Raw genomic sequence first — 11,120 nt, 5'->3', positions numbered from 1 at the left:
CCCATTGATCAATAAAAAAAGCAATCAATGTACGAACCGATAAGTACAAACAAAACCTAATGGATTTGTATATTTTCAGTCTATACAATCTGTTTGGTTTGTTTGACAGAGAGATGAGAAAAGGGTCTTTTAGAAAAGAAATAATTTGATTTTGATTTTGATTTTGATTTTTGCTATGTGCTGTGGAAAAGCAAGGAGCGCGATGAGGTGAGAGAGAGAGAGAGGATTGATTGAATGAATGCACTACGGTCTACGTGTGGGTGGGGATTGCAAAAAAACAAAGGACAGGACAAGAAAAATGAGGAAATGCAGGTACGTATGATTTTCTTTTGTTGTCAGTAACTTTTCTCGTTTATGTCTTTACTGTTTCTTTTTTCCCAAAATGTAAAATAGGAACAAGTTTTAAAAAAATATATTAATTAGTTAAATGGAGTGCAAGTCCGTTTCCAAAAATTACAAATATTAATTAGAATATCAAGAGAAAATAATATACCACTTTAGTAAATACGGATAATAAGAATATTAGAAACGCAAGAATTTTAGTTAAAATGGAGGTATTTCAATTATTTCACCATACCTTTTGGTGGTGTTTTAATTTCTTCAAACTTTTTTCATCGCGATTCATTATAATGATAATAAATCAAATTGAGAGATTAGAAAGAATAGGATTATGTGAGAATTAAGGGGATATTTGAGGCAGGGTTTAGTTGAGGAGAAGTAATTAGTTAATTAGCAAAAAATAAAATACATGTCACAGCATGAAACATTTTTTGCCATTAATTAATTTGAGTTTTTAAAAAATATATGGTGATTTTCTCTAGTTTTTTTTTAAAAAAAAACAGTAAACCATGAGAGTTGCAAATTTCAGTTCAAGTGCTTTTTTCCTGACCGATCCAAGTACCGTAAGATTTGTAGTTTTTTTTTTTATATCTTACTGCTCCTTTATAGTATCCTTAAACAGTTAGAAAGGACAAATTTTAAACCGATATAAATTCCAGATTGATAAGTCCTAACGGTGGTTATATACCTTAGAGCTCGAGGGGGAAAAATCAGAAATAGTCGATTTATTAAAAAATAGTCACAATTTTTTAAGTAATTGAAATTTAGCAATTTTTTCATATAAACATAAAATCCAAACAAAAATACCGTAAAAAATTTGAAAAAATCTCAGCATAATATGTTGGAGTTCAAATTTTTTATATATGAGATTCCAGCATAATGTGCTGGAGTTCCAACTTAATATGCTGGAAGTGTATATGAAGAAGTTTCATAATCTAGCATATTATGCTAGAATTTTTTGTGCGCTGGAGTTCCAACATAATATGTTGAAAGTTTATACGCATGAGCTCCATAATCCAGCATATTATGCTGAAACTTTTTGTGTTTCAGCAAAATAATGCTTATTTTTCAATAACTTTACAAATGTTAGCTATTTTTCAATTACCAATTTGAAAGCTAGCTAACCCGTGCTATTTTCACGGGATTATAAAATATGAAGACGACAAGGCAGGAGGACAGAAGGCTGTAGGTGTACAAGGAATTAGGAAAACGTGGAAAGAACAACTGAACAACTGCCCAACCATAATTATTAATACTACTAAAATTATGGATTTGATATGATCCAGGATTTAACCTTAATGAGTTCAATTTTGCACTAAACTCATTCAACTATTTAAAATTATGGATTCAAATTTAATATTTGTTAAGATTTTAATAAAAGTTATATGTTTAACCAGATCTAAGCCGATGATGGACTGTTGCAAGTCTTACAAGTAATACCCTGATCAAAAGTCAGTCAAAATTAATTATAATAGGAAATGCTCAAATTACTACTAGTACCAGACATTTAAGTGATATCGCTGTGGACATATTATTGCCTTCTCTAACATGCAATATCATATGATTTACAACAAAGAAGATTACCTAAAATGATGTACTAACATATTGTTATATACTGTCTTAAATTCTGAGTGTTATGTGGTCTTTTTAGATGAAATTAGCTTTTGACAATCACCTATGTACTAACAGTGAGTTATAGGTTGCCAGTAGTATATAAAATCCAAAAGTATAGCCAAACAATACAATAAAGTTTCTTTGCTCGTGTAGGCAAATGTAGATTGAAGCTATCATATGGGCACTATCAAAGAGATGTGCCCAGACTTGGAATATCCTTCTTTTGTATCTTCAGTTCTTTTACTTCTTTTATATTTGGCGTTCTCTTCTTCTCGTCACCTTTTTTTGTTGTACTATAGGCCTGCTCATTCTTCTTTGTATCGTGCAGTGGCGGTCCGGCGGAGCCACATGCATCCAAGGGGTGTCAATCGACGCCCCTTCATAGAAAAATTATATTGTTTAGCTTGGTAAATTTTTTAAAAATATGTGTATATATTGTATAATGGCACCCCTTGACTTATTGGTGAGTTTATTTCTTTATATTTTGACTTTCCTTGATGAAAATCTTGGTTCCGCCACTGGGATCATGTATTTCGTCTTCCTTCTGTATTTGTTGGTCCTCTTTCCATCTATACATAATGCAAGAAAGAACAAAGGTGCTTGTACATAAAGTTTTGATCATATGTGATGTACATTTAATTCTTTTTTTTTCTTGTTCAGGTATCTAGAGACATTTCTTGAATCTGAGGATATTGACAGCTTTGTCTCGATAATGTTCATATGGTACAAAAGTATGAAGATTGCTGCATGTATCAAAGGACTTGCCAAGGAACTGAAAATCATAGCAGTTGGTTTGAGCATACGAGAGGGAATAAGAGAACTTTAAGTTGATAAATGAGGTAGATTAGTTGGTAACTGATGGATGTGACAGTGGGTTTACCCGATGCGCACAGAGTGCTCACCACAGAGTGGTCATCCGAAGGACAGATACTATAGCGGCTGCGGATTTTTCTGAGGTTAAAAAAAAAAACGTAACATAATGGGGGCTGAAAAATGACTATACCATTCTACGTGAATGGTGGGATTTAGCATCCATAATTTTGCCTTCAATTTAACAATGGAACATATTGCCCAAATGAATTGATTGTATAATAAAAGTTGCAATAATTATGTAATACTAACTAATAAGTAGTATATATCTTTTTTTTTAAAGACCTTAAATTGTGAAGGGGGAAAAGAACCAACATATTTAGAGAAAAAATAAATAAAAAATAAAAAGATATATAAATGCATTTGCTAACATAAGAGAGGTGCATCTCACTTCACCACAATTATATCTGACAGGTAAGTTAGTGAAAAAAGGAATTGTAACTATTGAGGTGAGTAACAAATTGAAGAGAAATTATAGCGTATCACATAATGTTGTGCAACCATTAACTTGATGTAAATATTTTCCATGTAACAAAGTGTAGACAATAAATTGTTTCGACAAAATAAAATCAAGACCGAAAATATCGCAACAATTGTAGTATTTTATTTCAAATATTTGAGTGTTACAATTTCTATGGTTCCTCTGATTCTACTTTTCAACAGTAAATAAAAGAGCATTCGAGCTCAATCTTGAATTTTATTTTATTTTAATCCAAGTGCTTGAGGCCTCATCTTGATTTTGACGTATTTTTAATCCAAGGGCTTGCAGCTTGTTCTTGGATCTTCGTCTTGATCTTTTAATCCTTAGAATACTTGAATGCTTGAAGCTTTTAGAGAAATCTGTAGCGTTTGATCCACGAGCTCCCTCTTGCTTATTGTTATAACTTCTGATGTCTTTTCTGGGTTATGAAGACCCCTATTTATAGTTATGGGAGGGAAGAATTACGATAAGAACAAACTCTTTCCGACCAATCAAATTGAAGTGTGACAAAGCCACATTTGGTTGGCCAAAACATGTCACTTGCACACGTGGCGATTTCATTGGCCATTTAATTTGGCTTGGCATGTCTTGTCATTTTGACACGTATCATGATCCCATTAGCTCTTTCGTTTGACTTGGCGCGCTACGTCATTTGACACCTGGCACCAAATTAGGCCTCTAGGAAGATGATATCTTGGGTTTAATGAAGTGGGCTCATTACTTTAGCCCAATTAACTGAGCTAGCCCAATGGATTAAGACTTATTTATTTAATCCATATATGTTGGACTTATATAACTAATCCAATTATATTAGCCCAATAAATTTATTTGAACTAATATATCTTGAATTTAAAATATAATCCAAATTATTTTACGTATTTAATTCCAATAAAATTTAGATGCCTACAAATACCCCCTACTTCAAGACTTGTGAAAGTATAAACATGTTGATCTTAAAAGACTAGGCTTGAAGTATTAGCGTAGCATTAAATTTGAAGCTTTGGATTAGATAAAATTAACCCTGCAGTATATTCCTTGAGACTTTTTGGAGTCAATTCTTATTTATATAGGAATAATGCTAACGTAGGTACAAAATATTTAGCACTTGAAAATCCAACATTGCCAATGATTCAATTTCCCTTCATTCTAAAAGAATCCAACAATAATGGTTAAGCTAGATTAGTTGAATTTCTTTACTGTATCCACACGGCATTTAATTTGGCAATTTACTTTGCTTCAGACAATAACGTAACCACATAGGACCGTTTGACCCATGATTTGCCATGCAATTCTCAGGCGTAAAAAATTAGTTTTGCCAGCAAAACTCCTTCCTCAAATCGGATACCACCGCCGCCTCAACAAGTCAAATCCTTGTAGAAAATCAATTATAGCAATGTCCCACATCGAAAGTTACTTCACAATAGCAGCCTTTAATCATCTATATAATGCAGTGTGCTCTCCAATTTATGAGCATCAATTTGCCGTGCAAATGAGCCATTCCAGGTTTGCCTTCGACAATTAGAAAATACTATAAGGTAATTTCTACTTCTGCATTTTTTTTTTGTTTTTTATTTTTTTTAGGTCAAATGAGAAGGATATGTTCTTGTTTAACAAGATGATCTATGCATGGAGAAGACAATCATAGGGAGTGAGGAGATGGGTGCTCATCCCCGCCTAAATATTGGAGAGATTACTCTCAATGTGGCTCGACTATCGAAGAGATTACGCACAATGTGGCTCGACTATCAGAGAGATTACTCTCAAAACGACTCGACTATCGGAGAGATTATTCTCAATATGGCCCGACTATCGGAGAGATTACTCTCAAAACGACCCGACTATCGGAGAGATTATTCTCAATATGGCCCGACTATCGGAGAGATTACTCTCAAAACGACCCGACTATCGGAGAGATTACTCTTGTGACCCGACTATCGGAGAGATTACTCTCAAAATGATCCGACTATCGGAGAGATTACTCTCAATGTAACTCGACTATCGGAGAGATTACTGATGCTAGGCTAGAAACTCGTGTTTTAGCCGTAGTATTGCACTCTAATTACTGCATTTTATGTGTGTTTGAGCTTAAATGATAGTGTATTATACTTGATACGTGTTTTATACCTTGCAGGAAGCGATTTCGAGTTTAAAAGTTAATTTGGAGCTAAATTGATCAATTTGGAGCTTTGAAGTCTGATTAAAAACCCAATAAATTAAGTTGGGATTGTGTTTGGAGGTCGTGTACCAAGTTTGGATGTCAAAAGAAGATGAAGCAAGTTTACTCTGAGAAATTTACACTACCAAGCCGCATGGTGCGCCGCAGGGCGCGACGCGGCAGTGTAAAAAATGGCATGCCAAGAGAAAACAGTGTAAGATGAAGAAAAATACACAAGCGCGCCGCGGGGGTGTGCAAAAAAAACTGTAGAGTAATTTCTACTTCGGCTTGGAAAGGGTATATTCGTTCGGGGTTATTTTGAGGCGGGGACCTAACTTGGAGAGAAAAACAAAAGGACGGAACACTTGGGAGCAGGGATTTGATCAATATTTCCATTCTTATTCCAGTATTCATTGATTTTATGTTTAAAAATACTATTTTTGATGATTGTATGAACATGAGTGGCTAAGAACCCTAATGTTCTAGGGTCATGGGTGATACATGAATGTTGATGTTTGAAGTTTAAATTGACGAATTTGATTTTATCACATTGGGTTGTTTATTTACTTCTGTTCCTAATTATTTTGCTGAGTAGCTAACAGTGAAATACTATCTACGAATCTAGAGTTGAACTCGAAAGTGAAAATTCTAGATTACATATAGAATTAAATAGAGAAAGTTCTTGACCCTGGGCATCAGGGAACGGATTCGTAATTAGGATAGACATATACCTAATTGCTTTGCTTGGTTGAAATACAGGAAGTGTAAATGCATTCTTGCTAATCTTAATTCCATAGACATATATGCATTAAGTTAGCTTGAATAGGCGAGTAAGAACTCGACAGATTCTTATGAGTAATATCAACTCTGTCAATCAACAACCTAGATAAATCAATTAGTCATTTTAAGCCAAGAACGCAACACGATTATTAGCTCACCCGTGACCCTGGAATATCATCTCTTATTGATTGTTATCCAAAATTGATTAAGTGTTATGGTTGATTTCTAATTATTTCATTACTTGATAGTTTTTAGGTAGTAAATTAATAAATTATCTATTTTGCGAGAAATCTCTTGAATCGATAAGTTATTTGAGCTTGAATCAGTCGAAAGTTAATCATAATTCTTCGTGAGAACGATACTCTACTCATTACTCTATTACTTGACGACTATGTATACTTGCGTGAGTGTGTTTGGTCGCAACAAGTTTTTGGCGCCGTTGCCGGGGACTTAAAAATTAGCTACTTGACTGAGTTAAGCTTTTATTAATTATTTTTTCAAGTTTTAATTTTCAGTTTACCTTGTTTGTGTTAATGCAGGCTCTTCTCTTGAATGCTGAGGAGTAGAAGCGCAAACAACCTCTTTCCTTTTGATCCAGAAAATTGAACGAACACTTCACAGAGTGAGGAAGTCGAAGCTAGAACCAGAGTAGAAAGAGAGTTGAACATCGTAGTTCAACCACAGCCAATGGAGATGGCAGGTAATGAAGAGCGTCCGGTGATAGAAGCTGCGAGGCCCAATCTTGCTAATATGACTCAGGCTATTGTGAAGCCTGATATCACGGGGCATTTTGAACTTAAACAATACATGGTACAGCTGATTCAGTCCACAGGACAATATGTAAGTCTATCTCATGAAGACCCGCAGAGGTACATTCAGAACTTCCTGGAAATTACAAATACCTACAATTATCCGAACGTTTCCAAGGACTATGTCAGGCTGACACTGTTTCCCTTTTCACTGTTGGGGGAAGCTAAGGAATGATTGCAAAAGGAGCCCGCGAACTCAATCCACACTTGGGATGATCTAGCAAGGAAATTCTTAATCAAGTTTTTCCCCACTAAGAAGACAAAATCGCTAAGGAGCCAAATTCTTGGGTTTCAACAATGGGATGGCGAGACACTTCGTCAAGCTTAGGAAAGATACAATAAGTTACTCAGAGACTGCCCGCATCATTGTCAGACTGATGAGGTATTGGGTCACACTTTTGTTGATGGGCTAGACGAGGCATCAAAGATGAATCTTGATTCAGCTTGTGGGGGTAGTTGCATGGCGAGGCCGTACAGTGAAATTCAACTCTTGCTAAATAACGTCACTGCTAATGATCATAATTGGCAAGGAGATGGGGACGCAAGAAGAGCAATTAAACAGAAGGTAGCCGGGGTGATTGAACTTGATGACTTCTCGGCCATGAGAGCAGATATTGCAAAACTAGCAAATCAGATGAATAGAATGACAATGCAACAAACACAACAGATGCAACATGTACAACAGATGTCTATTTGTTGCGAACTATGTGGTGACAGTCATATGAGTGACATGTGCCCCACGAATCCTGAATCTATATACTATGTGGGGCAACAAAGCAGATATCCGATGAATCAACATGCACAATATGGGAACACTTACAATCCAAATTGGAGGAATCACCCTAACTTCTCATGGGGCAGAAATCAACAGAATCCGAATCAATTTAGGCCCCAAGAAAATTTCAATCAGCCTCAGAAGCCACCCAACAAACAGAAGAGAGTACGAATGACTTGCTGAAGAAGTTGTTGCTTGACAATCAACAGCTCCGGACCATTTTGAAATTTTGAGAGGCAAATGGGGAAGTTAGCAACAAATTAAAATACTAGACTTGCAGGCGCTCTTTCCAGTGATACAGAGAAGACCCCCAAGTTAATGCAGTTACACTCAGGAACGGGAGGGAACTAGAGGAAGTGCCAAAGAAGAGAAAGGACAAGACTACACCTCAGGGGGAGCTGATCCCTAAGGCAATACACGAGTCAAAGAAAAATGGTGCAAATTTTACAGAGCCAGAGTTCTATTACGCGTGGGAGAAGGTGTTTTCGTTTGGGCCCAGCCCTACTTGGTATAAATATATGTAAAAACGTTATTTTTGTAACTTTTGACAGACTTTTGACCTAAGGGGAGAGCACAGATCCGCCGTGGAGGCCGAGTTTCATCTTTTCTTCCACCAAACTTTGTAATTTTTATGTTTCTTTGTATGATTTGTTGTTTTGCTACCATGTCTATGTGGAGCTAAACTTCACGTTCTAGGGTTGTGGTTCTTTCATGACTATTGTTATTCGGATATTGATTTTGCTTTCTTGATTTATCATATTGGTTTATTTATTCAATCTTGCGCTTAATTATTTGATTGCTTGATCACCAATTGAATATTATCTATGAATCTAGAGTTGAACTCGAAAGTGAGAATTCTAGATTGCATATAGGATTGAGTAGAGCAAGTTCTTGAGCCTGGGCATCGGGGAATGGATTCGCAGTTAGGATAGACATATACCTAATTGCCTTGCTTGGTTGATTTACAGGAATTATAAATACGTTTTTGTTAGTTCTAATTCCATAGGCATATAGGCGTTAGGTTAGCTTGAATAGGCGAGTAAGAACTCGACAGATTCTTATGAGCAATATTAACCCTGTCAACTAATAAACCAGATAAATTAAGTAGTCAATTCATTTGAAGAATACAATATGATTGTTAGATAGCCCATAACCCTAGATCGCTTTCATAACATTGATAACATAAAAATCCGCTCTTCATCTGTTCAAAGTTCACTATTAGTTTTTCTTTATTTTAATAAGCTAGAATCAAATACTTCTAGGTTAATCCTTGTTTAGATAATTAGAAAAGTCTAATTTAGTTAATAGTTAATCATAACTCCTCGTGGATTCGACACTCTATCTTATCACTTTATTACTTGACGACCGCGTATACTTGCGTGTGCGCTTGGCCGCAACAAGTTTAGTTTCGACTCTTCCCAATGATGGATTTCGTCGACTGGTTTCTTGAGGGAGATGAAGTTGAAAGATATGAAAAAAAAAAAATATATATATATATATATATATATATATATGTATATATATATGTATTTTATTTTAAGTATTTTTTATATATAATTTTTTAGGTAGTGTAACAATTCCCCCTTAGTTTTTCTTTGTACTGCGGTTTTTTTACAAGCGTTTTGGCTTGAACCGAGTGTAGTTCAATCTTTTTATTTTATAGGAATAAGGAATTTTGAGTCACAGTGCTAATTTAAAAAATCAATTTTCCTTGACTCATATGCCTTGAGAGTGGTAAGTGCCTTAGTTGTGACACCTAGGCTCAATTCTTGACTCTTAAATAAGTGCCTTAAATTGTGTGATTATAACTTTGCTTAACTACTTTGACTAGAGAGTCGAGAAAGATCTAATCCTAAGTGAGTTATGTGCCAATGCGTGAGTGAGGTTTTTGTGATATTATGTGCATTACATTTGATGTCTAGAACTTGCCCCGTGTGTTTGCAAAGCGAAATAGTAGTTTTGTTTAGTCTTGGAAGTGATATAAGCGTTTCTTTGTTGAATCAGTTATATGTTTTACCCGCCAAATTTTTATGTATCTTAGTTAACCTTTTCGATCCTATAATCCCGTTTCTTTGGCAACTACATTACAAGCTTTACCCAATTGTTTGAATTATCCATCTATTTGAACCTCTTTACCTCTCATGAGCACTTGAGTTGTTTTGAATTGTGTAAAAGTTAAAGTGGAGGTTGGTTTGGCTTTTGAGTGAAACTAATGAAATAAGGAGAAAGGTGCAATATTTTAAAAAACAAAAATAAGAGCCACTTGATTATAAAAAAAATAAAATAATTGTATTGTAGTACAAATATTTCTCGATAAGTGGTGACTCTTGATGTAATTATGCTTAAATAAGTAGGGTGTTAATGTATATTAATATGAAGGTGGAGTCATGGTTTGATATAAGTATGGGTTTTAAATGTTGAAGTAAATGTATTAAAGTGCTTAGGGAGGTGTAGCCAATATATCTATATGTATCATACCCATCCCGCAGCCTACATTACAACCAATTAAAGTCCTACTTGATCCTAGACTGAATGAGCTCAATTAGTAGAGTAGTACACTATGGGCAAGCCTATGGTATGTCTTCTGTGCACATGAATTTTGATTCTGAGAGTGATTTAATTCTTTCTATATGGAGTTCCCAATTGTTCTTGAACGATATTGTGAGTGGAACTACTCTTTATTGTTGGCGCGGGGGCACATGATTTGCTAAGGTAAGGTAACATCTTTGACCTCTGTGTTAGAGTAAGTGAGTAGGTTATGAAAAATGCGTGGTACTTTTGAGTCGAGTCTTGAGGGTGGGACGTTATGATATGGTGCTCAATATACTTCTTGGCATGATGTGTTAGGGAAGTTGTTTGATGAAAAGGTCATCTCGAGGTGAAGTGTAGTTTAATTGCTCGAGGACAGCAATGGCTTAAGTGTGGGGTGTTAGTGCTAGGCTAGAAACTCGTATTTTAGTCGTAGTATTGTACTCTAATTACTGCATTTTATGTGTGTTTGAGCTTAAATGATAGTGAATTACACTTAGTACGTGTTTTATGCCTTGCAGGAAGTGATTTCGAGTTTAAAAGTTAATTTAGAGCTAAATTGATCAATTTGGAGCTTTGAAGTCTGAGTAAAAGCCTAATAAATTAAGTCGGGATCGTGTTCGGAGGTCGTGTACCAAGTCTGGATGTCAAAAGAAGATGAAGCAAGTTTACTCTAAGAAATTTACACTACCACGCCGCATGGGGCGCCGCAGGGTGCGACACGGCAGTGTAAAAAATGGCATGCCAAGAGAAAACAGTGTAAGCTGA

The sequence above is a fragment of the Nicotiana tomentosiformis genome, chromosome 6 (assembly GCF_000390325.3).
Source record: "Nicotiana tomentosiformis chromosome 6, ASM39032v3, whole genome shotgun sequence".
Lineage (NCBI taxonomy): Eukaryota > Viridiplantae > Streptophyta > Magnoliopsida > Solanales > Solanaceae > Nicotiana > Nicotiana tomentosiformis.
The sequence above is the reverse complement of the archived record's forward strand: the minus strand, read 5'-3'. Positions refer to the sequence as shown.